This window comes from Triticum urartu, chromosome 1A (genome assembly GCF_056163025.1).
Source record: "Triticum urartu cultivar PI428250 chromosome 1A, HENAU_Tu73, whole genome shotgun sequence".
NCBI lineage: Eukaryota > Viridiplantae > Streptophyta > Magnoliopsida > Poales > Poaceae > Triticum > Triticum urartu.
Genome location: NC_141873.1, coordinates 331246 through 350426, shown reverse-complemented (window position 1 = coordinate 350426; position 19181 = coordinate 331246). Strand labels below are relative to the sequence as shown.

The 19181-nt window shown below is 42.9% G+C and overlaps 1 pseudogene; it reads right to left on the bottom strand.

Annotated features, from left to right (window-relative positions):
- Window positions 1–7795: 7795 nt before the first annotated feature.
- Window positions 7796–18687, bottom strand: LOC147988136 (uncharacterized; annotated as a pseudogene).
- Window positions 18688–19181: the final 494 nt, after the last annotated feature.

The following is a 19181-nucleotide window of genomic DNA, read 5'->3' as shown; positions in this document are numbered from 1 at the left end:
GAGTCCATGGATTATACACACTCTCACCCTTCCATCATTGCTAGCCTCTTTAGTACCGTGCATTGCCCTTTCTCACCTTGAGAGTTGGTGCAAACTTTGCAGGGCATCCAAACCCCGTGATATGATACGCTCTGTCACACATAAGCCTCCTTATATCTTCCTCAAAATAGCCACCATACCTACCTATCATGGCATTTCCATAGCCATTCCAAGATATATTGCCATGCAACTTTCCACCGTTTCATTTATGACACGCTTCATCATTGCCATATTGCTTTGCATGATCATGTAGTTGCCATTGTATTTGTGGCAAAGCAACCATGCATAATTTATCATACATGTCACTCTTGATTCATTGCCCTTCCCGGTACACCGCTGGAGGCATTCATATAGAGTCATATTTTGTTCTAGTATCGAGTTGTAATCATTGAGTTGTAAATAAATAGAAGTGTGATGATCATCATTAATAGAGCATTGTCCCAAATAAAAAAAAGGGGGAAGGCACAACAAAAAAAGAAAAGAAAAAGAAAAAGAAAAAGAAAGAAAAAAGGAAATAAAAAGGGGCAATGCTACTATCCTTTTTCCACACTTGTGCTTCAAAGTAGCACCATGATCTTTATGATACAGAGTCTCTTGTTTTGTCACTTTCATATACTAGTGGGGATTTTTCATTATAGAACTTGGCTTGTATATTCCAACAATGGGCTTCCTCAAATGCCCTAGGTCTTCGCGATCAAGCAAGTTGGATGCACACCCACTTAGTTTCTTTTGTCGAGCTTTCATACATTTATAGCTCTAGTGCATCTGTTGCATGGCAATCCCTACTCGTTGCATTGACATCAATTGATGGGCATCTGCCTAGCCCGTTGATTAGCCTCATCGGTGTGAGACTTTCTCCTTTTTTGTCTTCTCCACATAACTCCCTATCATCATATTCTATTCCACCCATAGTGCTATATCCAAGGCTCACGCTCATGTATTGCGTGAAATTTGAAAAAAGTTTGAGATTACTAAAGTATGAAACAATTGATTGACTTGTCATCGGGGTTGTGCAAGATGAGAGCATTCTTGTGTGACAAAAATGGAGCATGACCAAACTATATGATTTTGTAGGGATGAACTTTCTTTTGTCATGTTATTTTGAGAAGACATGATTGCTTAGTTAGTATGCTTGAAGTATTATTATTTTTATGTCAATATTAAACTTTTGTCTTGAATCTTTCGGATCTGAACATTCATACCACAATAAAGGAAATTAAATTGAGAATTATGCTAGGTAGCATTCCACATAAAAAATTCTGTTTTTATCATTTACCTACTCGTGGACGAGCAGAAACTAAGCTTGGAGATGCTTGATACGTCTCCAACGTATCTATAATTTTTGATTGTTCCATGCTATTATATTATCTGTTTTGGATGTTGATGGGCTTATTTATACACTTTTATATTATTTTTGGGACTAACCTACTAACCCAAGGCCCAATGCAAATTGCTATTTTTTCTGCCTATTTCAGTGTTTCGCAGAAAAGGAATATCAAACGGAATCCAAACGTAATGAAACCTTCGGGAGAGTTATTTTTGGAACAAACATGATCTGGGGGACTTGCAGTGGACGTCAAGAAACAAACAAGGTGGCCACGAGGCAGGGGGCGCGCCTACCCCCTAGGCGCGCCTCCACCCTCGTGGGCCCCTCGTAGCTTCACCGACCTACTTCTTCCTCCTATATATATTCATATACCCGAAAACATCCAGGAGCACCACGAAACCCTATTTCCACCGTCACAACCTTCTGTACCTAAGAGATCCCATCTTGGGGCCTTTTCTAGAGCTCCGCCGGAGGGGGAATCGATCACGGAGGGCCTCTACATCAAATCCATGGCCTCTCTAATGATGTGTGAGTAGTTTACCTCAGACCTTCGGGTCCATAGTTATTAGCTAGATGGCTTCTCTCTCTTTGGATCTCAATACAAAGTTCTCCTCGATCTTCTTGGAGATCTATTCGATGTAACTCTTTTTGTGGTGTGTTTGTCGAGATCCAGTGAATTGTGGGTTTATGATCAAGTTTATCTATGAACAATATTTGATTCTTCTCTAAAATCTTTTATGTATGATTAAGTTATCTTTGCAAGTCTCTTCGAATTATTAGTTTGGTTTGGCCTACTATATTGATCTTTCTTGCAATGGAAGAAGTGCTTAGCTTTGGGTCAATCTTGCGGTGTCCTTTCCCAGTGACAGCAGGGGAAGCAAGGCACGCATTGTATTGTAGCCATCGAGGATAAAAAGATGGGGTTTATATCATATTGCTTGAGTTTATCCCTCTACATCATGTCATCTTGCTTAATGTGTTACTCTGTTCTTATGAACTTTATACTTTAGATGCATGCTGGATAGTGGTCGATGTGTGGAGTAATAGTAGTAGATGCAGAATCGTTTCGGTCTACTTGTCGCGGACGTGATGCCTATATACATGCTCATGCCTAGATATTCTCGTAATTATGCACTTTTCTATCAATTCCTCGACAGTAATTTGTTCACCAACCGTAATACTTATGCTATCTTGAGAGAAGCCACTAGTGAAACCTGTGGCCCCCGGGTCTATTCTCCATTATATTAATCTCCCGTCAACAAGCTATTTCTGGCACCGTTTATTTTGCAATCTTTACTTTCAATCTATATCATAAAGATACCAAAAATATTTATTTTATTATTATATTTATGAGATCTCACTCTCGTAAGTGACCGTTAAGGGATTGACAACCCCTTTATCACGTTGGTTGCGAGGTTCTTATTTGTTTGTGCAGGTACGAGGGACTTGCGTGTAGTCTCCTACTGGATTGATACCTTGGTTCTCAAAAACTAAGGGAAATACTTACGCTACTTTACTGCATCACCCTTTCCTCTTCAAAGGAAAACCAACGCAGTGCTCAAGAGGTAGCACGTCCCGTGCCACCTGTAGACCCGGGAGGGGAGGCAGTACCTCTACCGCGGCCATCGAACGCACGGGCTTTGCCCCGACGTCGACCACTAGCGACAGGGGGGGTCGCCCATGCAGTAGGCGACAGAGGGGGAGTAGGGGAGGGGCGGGTCATGGTGGACGCGGTCCTGGCCAGTCCGATCCCTGACCGAGCCTCCCTTTCGACCGGCCAAAACTGGCCCGGACGGGACCTGACCGAGCTTACATGCGGTCCTATTTCCCATGACCGGACCGGCTGCGCCTCAGCTCGGTGCGGACCGAAGGGACCGACTGGACCGACTACAGTTTGTGCATGGGAGTGTGTTGGGAGCCTTTTTAGAACTCTTTTGACAACAAATTTGAATGTATAGTTCATTAGGTTGCAAAAGAGGTTCAAATGGATGAAAATAAGCAAGTTTGCAATAAAAACAGCACAGGAAGGTGTCCAACTGAAGAAAGTTCAGAGGGACTGAACAAATACCAACTGAAGAAAGTTCAGAGGGACTGAACAATTACCAACTGAAGAAAGTTCAGAGGGACTGAACAATTACCAACTGAAGAAATTTCAGAGAGAAGGCACAAGTACAAACTGTCGGCGACGACATGCAGGACTTCAGCTGCACGTGCAGCAGCTCCATCCCCCGCGTCCTCCAGCTTCGGGCTCGATGGGGGCTAACAGGCGACGAGGTGGTCGAAGACGGGCAGGTGGAGACGGCAACGGTCGGCGACGGCGAGCAGGTGCAACCGTGCAGACGTGACGCTCCCTCCTTGGCTCCTCCACTCCTCCTTTCATCGCGTACAGTTGCAGACGAGGAGGTGGTGGTCGATAATGGCAACGGCGGTCGCCAGCACTCCCTTCCTTCTGCAGCCAGGAGGAAAGGGGATCGGGGAATTGGGGGAGCGGGGGCCTTTGCCCTAGCGTCGTATCGGCCCTAGCGACTACTGCTGGGCCTTGGGCCAGCGGTCCGCTCGGTCGGCCCGATTAAAGACCGGATCGGACCGAAGTTTTTCCGGTCTGATTTTCATGGCCCGGACCGAACAATTTCTGTAGCGGGCCTGTACCGTACGGTACAGTTCTTAATGGGCCACGAGGGGGCCTAAAAGCTTGCTCGTGTCGTCCACCCTGATGGGCGGGGCGGCTTGTTATTCTTATATATAGGTGTACTCGACCAGACCAAGCAATTTAACTTGAGCAGATATTTACTGAATCACCTTTCGGTCAATCCTTACATGCAGGAGATAAAACCCACTTTTTTTCGTCACTAGGAAACATGCCCGTATGTTGCAACGGAAAAAAGATAAACAAAATAAATCTCTGTTAAAACAACACACATGACTCCCCACTGTGAAGGTGGTCTGCACAAAATAAATCTCTGTTAATTTGAATCAAATCACCTAATTTCTTAGCCACCTAAAGACTAATTAATGTCAGTAAATAAAGCAAACGATTGCACCCCGCCTGTTGAGCCATGCATGCATGCTTGTAATTTCCTTAGATACCGAGAAAAAGATATTATGCATGTCAGATTAGGATAGACGTAGCATGCATGGATGCATGATGCTTGTCTTATCTCTTCTTTCTTTGCTTAGCATGGCCATGGCTACGATGACGTGCATGCACGGTCGGCCCTTTCCGATGTTAGTCAACCGTGGCATCATTACATAACGTGAAACACAAAGCACGGCAGGCTCACCTCCCCGTCGGTCGTTTCGCCTCCTCGCCGTCTCCGTGGCCGACGTGCAGCGGCCAGCGAGGGGTTGTACCTTTTAAAAATTCTCTTCGTTGTCGTCGTCTGCAGCGGATTGAGAAGTTACTGGCCTTCAAGTCACTTGAGGTTTCCATGCATGGCCGTCTACTATTTTCTGATCGCTCAAGGAACCTTAAATTTTTTTTTAAGGCAATCTCACAAAGCTTTTTATTCAAACCGTCACAATATTTACAGGGATGAAAGAAATGTCGTCGGTCTAGCCTAACCAAACATGGCGACCAGGCCCTAATCTTAAAGCATGCTTCGCTAGATTTGTGAGCATCCACATTGAAGCTCCTAAACTCATGGACTATATTACAAGAAGGAAAAGAGTTGGTTGTCATCTTGATCTCTTGAACAATAGCTCCATAGCTTGACCCGCTTCCCGTCTGGATTTCTGTAACCACACCTTTGCAGTATGAGGCTAGCTGTACGTGTTGTAGATTAATATCTTGTGCTAATGTTAGTCCTTCCCTGATCGCCACGCCTCCAGAGTAGCTGGGTCCGGCTGATTCGGAAACACAACAGCCGAGGCGCCTACAAATCCACCTTCAAAATTCCTGCATATTGTCCTTAAATTGCCGTGCGTCCTCTGGATATGGGCTGGCAACTATAAATAAAATAGACATATGGGCCGGCAGCTTTGTTTCGTTTGGCAACTGAAAGATATATATGGGCCGGCCGGCTGCTTCGCTTGGTTCCAAGTTTCCTTTACATGTACGTCTCTGTTTCCTTCATTCGTCCTGGTTTCTTTCCTTGCACATAGCTTCATCAAGCGGACAAAACTAAAAAATAAGGTACATAGATCAGGTCCTTTTGTACGTCAGTTATTTTTTCGTCCGTCATCCAACCTCGCACTAGACAATCCAACGTTCCAACCTCGCACTAGACAATCCAACATTAGAAATAGAAAATAAAGAAAAGGGGCGCGCACTAGGGGTCGAACTCCTGATCTCCTTTCATGTACTGCAACCGTAACCAACTTGGCTAGCTATCTATATTCTGCTAAAGAACAGATTTAGCTAATACTCTATACTCTACCTAATATTAAAGGGAGGATTGTTTCTCCACTTTTTTTCGTCATCAGGTCCTTTTGTACATCAGTTATTTTTTCGTCCGTCATTCAATCTCGCACTAGACAATCCAACCTTCCAACCTCCTTGTACTGCGACCACAACCAACCCGGCTAGCTATCTATTGTGCTAAAGAACAGATTTAGCTAATATGTACAAACAAATATGTGGATGCTCTATTCCGCATGTGGGCCAATTCTGGGCCTGGTCCGCAGTTAGGCTTTTCTTCACATGGGTTAGCTTGGGCCGTCGAACGAGACCTACATTGTAGTCGGGCAAAAATTGATGCGTCAGTGAGGATCGAGCTGGTGACCTGCGGCGGGATAACATTAGATTGTTCAACTGACCTACCCTTTCTTTGTGGGAAGGCGTTTTATTATTTAAAATATAGTACCACCTTGCGTCTTTACACACAATAACATCAATTTATATACGTATACGAGTTCAAATGAATAAGCCACCTTAAGAATTAATAACGGACAGAGAGAGAGAGAGAGAGAGAGAGAGAGAGAGAGAGTGAACAGACTTGGAAAGGATTGCCGGAATTCTTGAGAGATTAATGTAAACAAGAGCATCATATCTTATTTACCCAATTGTTATTGTTCAAAATCAATCGTGAGGTACTATGTCGATTATTCGAAGATCTCATCTTCATGAGACTAGCAAAGGGGTAGACTTTAGGAACAATGAGAGATGAGGCCACTTTTTAAGTTCACCATCCAATTCAAGCATCATAAAAGATGATCATTTGTATTTAAAGGAAAATTAACCTATTAATTATTTTTAGAAGAATTAACCAATTTATCACAAAAAATAGAAATTAATCGGTTTGAAGCTGTCCCAATAAAATCGAGGTATATAATATTATTAAAATCCTATGTTGCTGAAATAGTGGAGCCATGCTTATTAGAAATGTGTGATATTGTTTCTCTCCCGTTGCAATGCATGGGCATATTTGCTAGTGTTATTTAACGTGCAAACCCCACGCAAGCTGATTGGCATGCTAACATCCTGCCGCAACGCACGGCACATTGTCTAGTTGATAATACAATTGACGTCCTAAATTGAGGTATATATATAGTGTTACTATTCATGAGTCAGGATGCAGAATAAGTTATTCTTCACCCGAGGTAATCTTACGATCATTTCATAATTAAATTACGTTTCAAATTCAAATAATTATATTCCTATTGATTCACTACGCAAAATTTGACATAAGAAAATAAAAATATAGGTCATAAGACAAGAAAATTTGCACTTTATGTGTATTTTAGACTATATTTTTACGTTTGTAATTTTACATAACGTAAATTATTTTTTATGGTGATTATATATTTTCTTAAGGTCCTTTTTTGCGTCGAAAATAAGACAAAACTTACGGAACATAAAATTACGGTGCATTGATGGTAAAATAGAGGGGGTGAAGAATAACTATCCCTCACCCAGGATGACGAATAGCACTATTCGTCACCCTGGGTGAGGGATAGTTATTCTTCACCCCCTCTATTTTACCATCAATGCACCGTAATTTTATGTTCCGTAAGTTTTGTCTTATTTCTGACGCAAAAAGGGACCGTAAGAAAATATATAATCACCGTAAAAAATAATTTATGTTATGTAAAATTACAAATATAAAAACATAGTCTAAAATACACATAAACTGCAAATTTTCTTGTCTTATGACCTATATTTTTATTTTCTTATGTCAAATTTTACATAGTGAATCAATAGGAATGCAACTATTTGAATTCCAAACATAATTTAATTATGAAATGATCGTAAGATTACCTCGGGTGAAGAATAACTTATTCTACACCTTGGTTGATGAATAGTAACACTATATATATATATATATATATATATATATATATATATATATATATAGACAGAACGTAAATGTGTACATCTTTATTATGGCAATTACAGTAACAAGACTCAAGCTGACAAGCTGACACGACAAGACTATTCGCTAAAACTGAAAAAACATCCATGTCATGCATATATAAACTATATCTATAATATTATTTGCAATCGTGTATGGTAACGGCTTCTTCTTCAATGATATGTGGTCACGCCGCTATGGAACAGTTGTAGAGGTCTTCATCGCGTGTGTTGAGCGGTTTGTACTTGTCGCCCATCTTTACGGCCTCACGGAATTTATCCATCAAATGTCTCCTCTTTCGGCGGACAATGGGCACATTAAGTTCGCCACGGTAAATGATGTGTCACAGGGCCTTTTTGAATTTCCGTATGAGCTCCAGCACCGGTACGTCCCTGCCTTCGTATTTCTTCTTCCTTCGGAGTATCCCATCGGCTTCAATTAGCCAGCACTCAACGCTAGAGTGGCAGTAGTTGTACGGGGCCCTCGGCCTCCGCTTCGGCTTGCTTATTGCATTTGAGCCTGTGGAGACAAACAATCTGCCACTGTTGGAGTCCGTGGCGCCGTTGTCGGCAGCAGACTCCCCATCGTCGTTGGAGGAGATAATGACAACGTCGTCGGCCTTGTAAATTAAAAAGAGGAAACCAAATCAAACAATACTAATTAATTCTCATGTTTTTTCAAACATACATGTAACCAACATATATAGTTATATGAAAAAAAACTAAGTCATTGATTTTGTGAGATCAAATTATTACGGTGTAGATTAAGTGATTAATTCATGTAATCCTCTGTTGTAATTTTGCACCGCTGTGAATGCAATGCGTTAGCCTATCAAGAGTCCTATGCTCGTACGTATTCTTAAAGCAGCATACAAACCGTACTATGTTGCCTAACAGAAAAATCAATCAACAAATCTAAAGCCGTAACCTTCTAAAAAAAATCTAAACCAATAACGTGTATATCCTGGTCAGGTTTGTCAGACCAGATATTTAGGAATCTGGAGATCGAACTGTGGAGCTCTACCCTTGCGTGTCCTCCCCTTCCATTGAGAAATTGACCATGCCCTCTAATCTCGATCGCTCTCCACGATGCAATCTCCTCTCCCGGCTATCTCTGCAGCAAGGTTGCTCCGACTCCACCAATCAACCCCGCGCCCCTACCCTCTTCCCAACGCTGCCGCTGAGAATTCCCCACGCCACACCTCCCTGTTCACTTCAGCTTCTGAGAGCAGGAACGTAATCTAGGTATGCGAGCAGCGGCGTCCGCTGGTACGTCTGGTCCGGTGCCTGACACACGTGAGATGGTGACCTCGTCGCTCCATCCTGCTGTTGAGACTATCGGGGAGGGGGTTGCTTCTCCATCATCATCCCCTCCACCGACAGTAGAGTTGGCGCCTCCACCATCGAGGGGGGTGACACCTTCACGCCGCAGTAGTCGGCATACAGTTGCCGATGATGGTACTTCAGTCACACATGAGGACTCCTTGGCCAAGGCTATGCGGCGTAAAGCAACGCAAAACCTCGATCACCAAGGTACTACGTCGCCACCCAAATCATTTTTAGTTTTTTCCAATACTAGCATCGTTTCTAAGTTGAATAATGTGGGTGTTAGTCTGGGAAAGAATGAGAAGGATATTTCTATTTCGACAAAGGCTTTGAAACATTTGGAATATGATCGATTAAAAGTTGTTCCACATGTTTCTAGCAAGCCTTTTACCTCTCCTACTGACGAGGAGGAGCTGCATGCCGCATTAGATGGTCAGCTACTCTCTCATTTAGTTGGAGCGGTTTCGGACATGGGTTTAGATGAACCCGGGCTTAGTTCTTTGATTGAGCTTACAGCCTCCAGACGTAAATCAAAGATCGCACGTTCGAAAAAAGTTAATAAGTCCCATAAGAGGGCAAAATTTTCTAAATCTCCTATTGTTTCCCCATGAATGGAATGTTTTTTAACAGCAGAGATCTTCATGACTTGGCTAAGCATTTATTAATTGCAGAGTGTAATAGGGAATACAATTTAGATTTTTTGGCTATCTCTGAACGGGGAGACATGACTTCTCAGTAAGTCTGCTTAACCATCTTTCTGGCGGGATAGAATACACTTGGGTTTCACGACCGCCTAGAGGTCGTTCTGGGGGCATCTTACTTGGCGTAAACACAGGGACTATGGATGTTTTGGCTAGTTCGGATGGTGAGTTTCACGTTAAACTCCATATTCGCAACAAGGCCGACAACATCACATGGACCCTCGTCGCCGTGTATGGGGCAGCCCAGGATGAACTCAAGGCTGATTTTCTCTGTGAATTGGTTAATCTGGCGAAAGATAATCCCTACCCCATTCTTATAGGAGGGGATTTCAATTTGCTTCGTTTTCCAAATGAGAAAAGATATGGTAGGTTTGATAATCATTGGCCTTTCCTTTTCAATGCTGTCATCGACAGTCTTGATCTGCGAGAGGTTTCCATGATTGGAAGACAATTCACTTGGGCGAACAGTCTTCCGGAACCGAAATACGAGAAACTAGATCGCATTTTAATGGATACCGACTGGGAATCTAAATTTCCTATGGTGTCTATTCGTGCTCTACCTCGTATCGAGGCCATATCAGACCACGCACCAATTCTCCTAACTACTGGTTTGCCACGACCACAACATAGACGCAAGTTCAAGTTCGAACTTGGTTGGTTGCTCCGGGATGGCTTCCATGACATGGTCAAGAAGGTATGGGAGAAACCGGTGGCCGGGGATACCCCAATACACAAATGGAATAACAAATGCGTGCATTACGTAAATTCCTTGGTGGTTAGGCTAGGCATACAGTGGGTATCCTCAAAAAGGAGAAGCTTCGTCTTTCATCTATCATTGATGAATTAGAAGCTTTGGCAGAGGTTAGACCATTATCTGAGCATGAAATCGAGATCAAGAGTCAATCGAATGCACAGATAGCTAGCATGCTGCGTGAAGAGGAACTCAAATGGTACCAACACTCTAACTCTCAATTTATCCTGAAAGGTTATTCGAATACTAGATATTTCCATGGCGTCGCCAATGGAAAACACCGGAAGAAACTTATTCATTCACTTCAACAGGACGAGGGCACAATTGAGGGACATGAGCAACTTAAATCTTATATCACTAATTATTATAAAATTTTGCTCGGAGCCCCAGAGGAAGGAAACTTCTCGATGGATGAGTCTCGAACAGATGACATTCCTCAGGTCTCTGATGAGGAAAACAACCTTCTAAAAGCACCATACTCCGAGGAGGAAGTTAGAAAGACAGTTTTCCTAATGGAGCACAACAAAGCCCCGGGTCCGGATGGTTTTCCCGCAGAGTTCTATCAGAACTTCTGGGAAGTCATCAAACCGGATCTCCTCCTCTTGTTTAGCTATCCACATGCTGGCCAACTAGATTTGTTTCGCTTAAACTTCGGTGAGATTATTTTATTACCTAAGGTTAATGAGGCTGAAAGGATACAACAATATAGACCTATTTGCCTCCTTAATGTTAGTTTTAAAATATTCACGAAGGTTGCAACTATTAGGCTGAATTCGGTTGCTGAACATGTGGTTCGTCCTTCACAGACAGCTTTTATGCAAGGTAGACACATCCCAGACGGAGTTGTTATCCTTCATGAAACTGTCCATGAATTACATAGAAAAAAGTTGAATGGGGTCGTACTTGAAATAGACTTTGAAAAAGCTTATGACAAAGTCAAATGGCCCTTTCTTCAACAGACTCTCAGAATGAAAGGATTTTCTGCAGAGTGGCGCGCAATGATCCATAGCTTTGTTTCAGGAGGCAGTGTTGCCATTAAGGTCAATGATGACCTTGGCCACTATTTTCAAACGAAGAAGGGATTGTGACAAGGTGACTCGATATCGCCCATTCTATTCAATATAGTGGCAGATATGCTAGCAGTCATGATTGAGCGTGCCAAGGCTGATGGACAAATTGATGGGGTAGTAAATCATCTAGTAGATGGTGGCCTCTCCATACTTCAGTATGCCGATGATACAATTCTCTTCATGGATCATGACCTCGAGAAAGCGAGAAATCTGAAATTAATTTTATCAGCATTCGAGCAACTCTCAGGTCTTAAGATCAATTTTCATAAAAGTGAATTGTTTTGCTTTGGCGAGGCCCAATGACGAGGCTCACCTATACGCCGAACTGTTTGGATGTGGGTTGGGCCAATTTCCGGTCATATATTTGGGGATACCGATACATTATCGGAGACTCACAAATGCCGAATGGAAACACGTCGAGGAGAGGCTACAAAAAAGACTTAGCAGTTGGAAAGGTAAGCTGCTGTCTCTAGGAGGAAGATTGGTCCTAATAAATTCAGTACTAAGTAATATGGTACTATATATGATCTCCTTCTTCCAGTTGCCAAAAGGAGTTTTACATAGATTGGATTATTTCCGATCAAGATTCTTTTGGCAAGGAGATAGCGAGAAAAAGAAATATCGATTGGCTAAATGGAGTGTGGTTTGCCTTCCCAAAGACCAAGGCGGGTTGGGCATTCATGACCTTGAGGTTAAGAATAGGTCCCTACTCGGTAAATGGTTGTTTAAATTACTAACGGAAGATGGTGTATGGCAAACCCTCCTCAGACGGAAATATGTGGGCTCCAAGGCAGTATGCCAAGTATATTGGAAGCCTGGGGATTCTCACTTTTGGGCGGGTCTAATGGCTACGAAGAAATATTTCTTTTGCTATGGATCTTTCTCAATTAAGGATGGCTCGGAAATTAGATTCTGGGAGGATAAGTGGCTAGGAAATGCCACTCTCCAGGCACAATATCCGGCTCTATACAACATTGTATGTCACAAGGGCGATACTATCACCACGGTAATGGAATCATTTCCGCCAAATGTGACATTCAGAAGGGATTTATTTGGACCCAGACTACAATCGTGGAACATCCTACTCCAGCGGTTGTCCATGGTGCAATTGTCACATGGGTCTGATGTATTCCGATGGAACCTACATGGGAATGGACAGTTCTCAATAGAGTCTATGTATAGAGCGTTAATCCAATCTGATGTGCCAGTTGATAATAACAAGAAGATCTGCAAGATGAAGATACCGTTTAAGAATAAAACCTTCGCATGGTATCTTCATCGTGGAGTCATTCTTACTAAAGATAACCTTATTAAGAGGAATTGGCATGGAAGTCCGCAATGTGTCTTTTGTCACCATGATGAGACAATAAAACATTTATTCTTTCAATGCAAATTGGCTCGTTCTATATGGTCAGTCATCCAGATAGCTTCTGGCTTGTATCCTCCTTGTAGTGTTGCTAATGTATTTGGCAACTGGCTACATGGGATTGATCACAGGTTTAGAACCCTTCTCAGAGTGGGAGCGCTTGTCGTTATTTGGTCGCCTTGGCTCTGTAGAAATGATAAGGTTTTTAATGATAAAAGTACTTCTCTTATGCAGGTTATCTACAGATGTACCGGGACTCTTCGTTTATGGTCCCCTCTACAACGCGTGGAGAATCGAGACCTGTTTATGGAGGTGTGTACACGATTGGAGGCTACGGCGAGGGATACTTTTACCCAACATGGGTGGCAGCATGATCTTAGGATTGGCCCCCCTCCGCTTTAGGCGTTATATGAATACTGCATGTTTTCCTTGTATTTTGCCTTTTTTTGAACGAGAGGATATTGTTTGGCTGTGTGCATCTTTGCTATGCAGAGGCTGGGTGTAATGCTTAAATCTTTTAAGTAATAAAGCGCCCTTTTTCAAAAAAGGTATGCGAGCAGAGGCTTCATTGACGAGGAACACTAGATGAGAAGAAAGAAAACATATGCCATATCTGTTTGGCTATTTCTAGATGCTTCCACTCCAGTGTAGTATTTTTTCCTTTTCTTTTCTATCCTACCTACTGTTTTCTAGAGTCTTCTAGTTGTGAGTAGCTATGAGTAGAATGGTGAAACTTACATAATGTTTTCAAGAGTATTCCAGCTATAAGTAGAAGTATGTGAAGGCTTCCCAAAGCCCTATAAATAGAGGTCCTCACCTCTACTTTGTACGCAGACTATGTACCCCTACCTATAATAGAACTTGTTGTCCTTATCTAAGATCTTGAAGTAGATCTTGTGCCCTAAGAGTTCTGGATTGAACTCTTGCTGCCCTATCAGCCTACATTCGCCTCTAGAGCGATATCTAGCGCATCATGTTGAAGCTGTTCCTTCAACACTTGTGCTGTACACATTGTAGCAGCAAGGTGGAGTTGCTCCTCCACAACCTTTGTGCTGCTTCAGGTGGTATCAGAGCTTCGTTGACCCATAATCGTTCTTGTTGTCCTTTTTGAGAGCAAGTTGGAGCAAGCAATGGAGCAATTGGAGAAGAGAATGGATGCTACTGAACAACAAATCAAAGAGCCGCTTGAAGATCTTAATAGAAGATTTGACCAGCTGGTTGAGATGATAAGGGTGTCCCCCTGCTACCAATGAAGGATTTTCATCTAAAGAAGAGGAAGATGTTCATCAAGGAAGAAGGAGAGGTAATCTTGGAGCAAGACCGCCACAACAACATGTTGTTCAATGTGCTTCAAGAAGGCCAATTTATGTTGAAGCTTCTGAAGGTGAAGAATATGATGATGCCCTTGAAGAACCAAATCTCCACGCATATCGGAGAGCACCCAACCCTACATATGCAAGAGATACATACGAGGTGAAAGCTGAGATCCCAAGTTTTAATGGAAATGTTGACATTGAAGGGTGCCTAGATTGGTTATATGAAGTGGAGACTTTCTTTGAGGTCATGGAGGTCCCGGAAGATCGTAGAGTTCCTTTGGTCGCATACAAGCTGAAAGGAGTAGCCGGTGCATGGTGGCATCGCGTTCAAGAGGAGCGCAGGCTGAGAGGAGAACCTCGTGTTAGAACTTGGCGACAAATGAAAGGCCTCTTGAAAGGGAGATTTTTGCCCGCTGATTATGACCAGATCCTATTTATCCAATTTCAAAATTGTGCTCAAGGAAATAGGACTATTTCATATTACATGGAGGAGTTTCTAAGGCTACAAGTGAGGTGCAACCTTGCTGAGACTGAAGAGCAACAAGTTGCAAGGTACATCAATGGTCTCAATGATGCTATTCAAGATCGATTGATGATGCAACAAATCTGGTCCGTTGATCAAGCACAAGCTCTAGCCTTAAAGGCCAAGAGGTTTGTGAGGATGAGAAAGACAACTAAGGCTCCATATCCTCATACCGAAGGCTCATCTAGGAACCAACCTAATAGAGTGGAAGAAAAGACCACTCCACCAAAGACAAAACAGCCCATCCCGAAGCAAATTAGAGGCAAGGGTAAGGCAAATGAAGGCCCAAAGTGCTATGAATGTGGTAAAGAGGGACACATATCCAGCGGTTGCCCACTAAGGAAATTTTTTAACACGACTATCCATGATGGTGAAAGCGATGAGGAAGAATACGAATCCGAAGATGTAGACGGACAAGAGGTTTGTCAAGAAGAAGGTGAAGAGGTGGTATGTTTGATCCTGCGTGTCCTATGTTCCACACCACAACTCGATGACACACAACGGAAGAAAATATTTGAGAGCAAATGCACGGTGAATGGCAAGGTATGCAAACTAGTGATTGATAGTTGCAGCTGCGAGAATCTTATCTCCCAGAAGTTGGTGGACCATTTAAATCTTGAAACCCATGATCATCCAAATCCCCACACTATCGGATGGATCAAGAAAGGAGTGAATATGAGGATCACCAAACAATGCAACCTGCCACTTTCTTTGGGTAAGCATTATCGCTCAAATGTGTTGTGTGATGTGGTTGACATGGAGGCGAGCCATGTTCTTCTTGGGAGGCCTTGGCAATTTGATGTGGATACTACACACAAGGCCAAGGCAAATTCTTACTCTTTCATTTGGAACAAGAGAAAGATCATTATCCTACCAAACAAAACCGAAGGTAATACCTCTAAGGAGGAGGGGAAAACTATGTTAACTATCTCCCATACCTATTATGAGTTTACGGAAGACTTGAAGGAGGCAGATTTGTGTGCTGCACTTGTTGTAAAGGGAGAAGAGCACCTGACTATTGAAATTCCATCAAAGGTATGTGGTTTATTGGCAGAATTTCAGAACATACTTGGGGAGCCACATGGCGTGCCACCGATGAGAGGAATTCAACATAGAATTGACTTAATTCCGGGAGCAAGTCTTCCTAATCTTCCACACCATCGAATGAGCCCAAAGGAGCATGATATATTGAAGGATAAAGTGGAGGAATTTTTGCAAAAGGGGCACATTGGAGAAAGTATTAGCCCATGTGTTGTACCAGCCCTACTCGCGCCAAAGAAAGATGCATCTTGGCGCATGTGTACGGACAGTAGAGCCGTTAACAAGATCACCGCAAGGTATAGATTCCCTATTCCCCGTCTATTTGATATATTGGATCAGCTTAGTGGAGCAAGAGTGTTCACAAAGCTAGATTTAAGAAGTGGATATCATCAAATCCGTATAAGACCCGGGGATGAATAGAAAACCGCCTTCAAGACAAAGGAAGTGTTGTTTGAATGGCTAGTCATGCCATTTGGACTCTCAAATGCACCAAGTACCTTTATGCACTTAATGAATCAAGTCCTTAGACCCTTCTTATCCCACTTTGTTGTGGTCTATCTCGATGACATCTTGATCTATAGCAAGGATGAGGATGAACACTTTGATCACATTCGAAAGGTGCTAGAAGTACTAAGGGAAAATTAGCTCTACGTCAACTTGAAAAATGTGTTTTCCTACAAACACAACCTCTTTTCCTAGGATTCGTCATAACATGTGACGTAATTCGTGTTGATGATTCTAAGGTTGAAGCAATCTGAGAATGGCCAACTCCTAAGACCATTTCTGAGGTAAGAAGCTGTCATGGCCTTGCAACTTTCTATAGGCGATTTGTGAAGAATTTCAACACTATCATGGCACCAGTTACCGAGTGTTTGAAGAAAGGAAAGTTACAATGGATAGAAGTAGCCAAAGCTAGTTTCAATGAGATTAAACAAAAGCTATCACAAGCTCCTGTCTTGGTACTACCTGGTTTCAACAAGACTTTTGAGTTGGACTGTGATGCAAGTGGAGTAGGCATTGGAGCTGTCCTATCTCAAGAAAGGAAGCCCATTGCTTTCTTTAGTGAGAAGTTAAGTGAAGCTAGACAGAAATGGAGTACCTATCAGCAAGAATTATTTTTGCAATCCGTGCTAAATTCTCCACATGCTTATAGTCAAAATAAAGCCTTCACCGAACATATTGTTGATGCCTTGATGCAATCTTATGAAGAAAAACTTGAGTTGGAAGTTTCTATCCCTAGAAAACTCTATGATGAGTGGGAACCAACTATTAAATTATATTTAAAGATCATGAGTTTTATGCTTTGTGTGATTTGGGTGCTAGTGTCTCTACTATTCCCAAGACTTTGTGTGATTTACTAGATTTCCGTAATTTTGATGATTGCTCCCTAAACTTGCATCTTGCGGATTCCACTATTAAGAAACCTATGGGAAGGATTAATGATTTTCTTATTGTTGCAAATAGGAATTATGTGCCCGTAGATTTCATTGTTCTTGATATAGATTGCAATCCTTCTTGCCCTATTATTCTTGGTAGACCTTTCCTTAGAACGGTTGGTGCGATTATTGATATGAAGGAAGGGAATATTAGATTTCAATTTCCATTAAAAAAGGGCATGGAACACTTTCCAAGAAAGAAATTACCATATGAAACTATCATGAGAGCCACTTATGGATTGCCTACCAAAGATGGCAATACCTAGATCTATCCTCGCTTTTATGCCTAGCTAGGGGCGTTAAACGATAGCGCTTGTTGGGAGGCAACCCAATTTTATTTTTATTCCTTGCTTTTTGCTCCTGCCTAGTAATAAATAAATTATTTAGCCTCTGTTTTGGTTGTGTTTTTTTGTGTTTAATTAGTGTTTGTGCCAAGTAGAACCGTTGGGAAGACTTGGGGAAAGTCTTGTTGAACTTGCTGTAAAAAACAGAAACTTTAGCGCTCACGAGAACTGCTGTCATTTTTATTTAAAGAGCGCTATCTAGTTAATTATTTTTTCAGATGATTAATAGATAAATTCTCACGTCTAGCAATTTATTTTAGAATTTTTGGGGTTCCAGATCTTGCGCTAGCTACAGATTACTACAGACTGTTCTGTTTTTGACAGATTCTCTTTTTCGTGTGTTGTTTGCTTATTTTGATGAATCTATGGTTAGTAAAATAGTTTATAATCCATAGAGAAGTTGGAATACAGTAGGTTTAACACCATCATAAATAAAGAATGAGTTCATTACAGTACCTTGAAGTGGTCTTTTTGTTTTCTTTCGCTAACGGAGCTCACGAGTTTTCTATTTTGAGTTTTGTGTTGTGAAGTTTTCAAGTTCTGGGTGAATTCTTTTTATGGATCATGGAACAAGGAGTGGCAAGAGCCTAAGCTTAACTACTTGGAAAAAGCCTAGTAGTAGCGCGGGTTTAAAGCTAGTAGTAGCGCGGGTGCCTGCGCTACTACTACGGCGCTACAGCTAACTAGTAGTAGTAGCGCGGTGCATCCCGCGCTACTACTACTAACTCTCGGTAGCGCGTGTCTGTGACCCGCGCTACTACTATTAATTTGAAAAACCAAAAAAAATCTCGACCTCGTTGTGCTGTCAATGGTGTCAATGGTTCGGTCGACGGCGCCGACGCCCATGGCGACGGGGCGGCGGCCGGCGGCGACGCGCACGTTGGCTGGGAGCAGGGAGATCCGGCCATGACGCGCGCCTCGTGGAGGCCGCGGAGGCCAGCCCGGCATGGGCCGGGAGCTGGAGGACCTGGATCTTTGTGTCGTGCGTGGGGAGAAGCACCTCGCGGCGGCCCTCGTGCTGTCAGAGGAGGAGGGGGATGTGTCAGCTAGGGTTCCGGATTGAATCGAAGAGGGGGGAGGAGGAGGAGGGCTGACCTGGAGCGAGAAGAAGACGGTGAGGGCAGAGAGGAGGAGGATGTCGAGGTCGTGCTTCCGCATCTTGGCGGCGGTGAGGAGCTTCAGTGACCTCCCATCAGAGGGATCTCGAAGAGGGAGGGGGGAAGAAAGCAGAGTGTACCAGCGGCGGCCACCGCTGGAGTACGAGGGGGAGAGGAAGAAAGTGAGAGAGGGGGAAAGTGAGGGAGAGAGGAGGGATTCGGCTGAGGATATGGGGATTTCACCTACCTCGTACTTAGTAGTAGAGAGGGGTATAAAACCGCGCTACTACTATCAACTTAGTAGTAGCGTGGGTTTGTAACCCTCGCTACTACTATGGCATGTCCCGGAAGGGCACGGTAGAGACCACTTAGTAGTAGCGCAGGTTAAAAACCCGCGCTACTAGTATCAACTTAGTAGTAGCGAGGGTAAAAACACGCGCTACTAGTAAGTAGCAGTAGCGAGGGTTATAAACCCGCGCTACTAGTAAGCGTCTGCCTATAAGCTTTTCCCTAGTAGTGCTTGGGGATGCCCATGGCACCCCCAAGATAATCCAA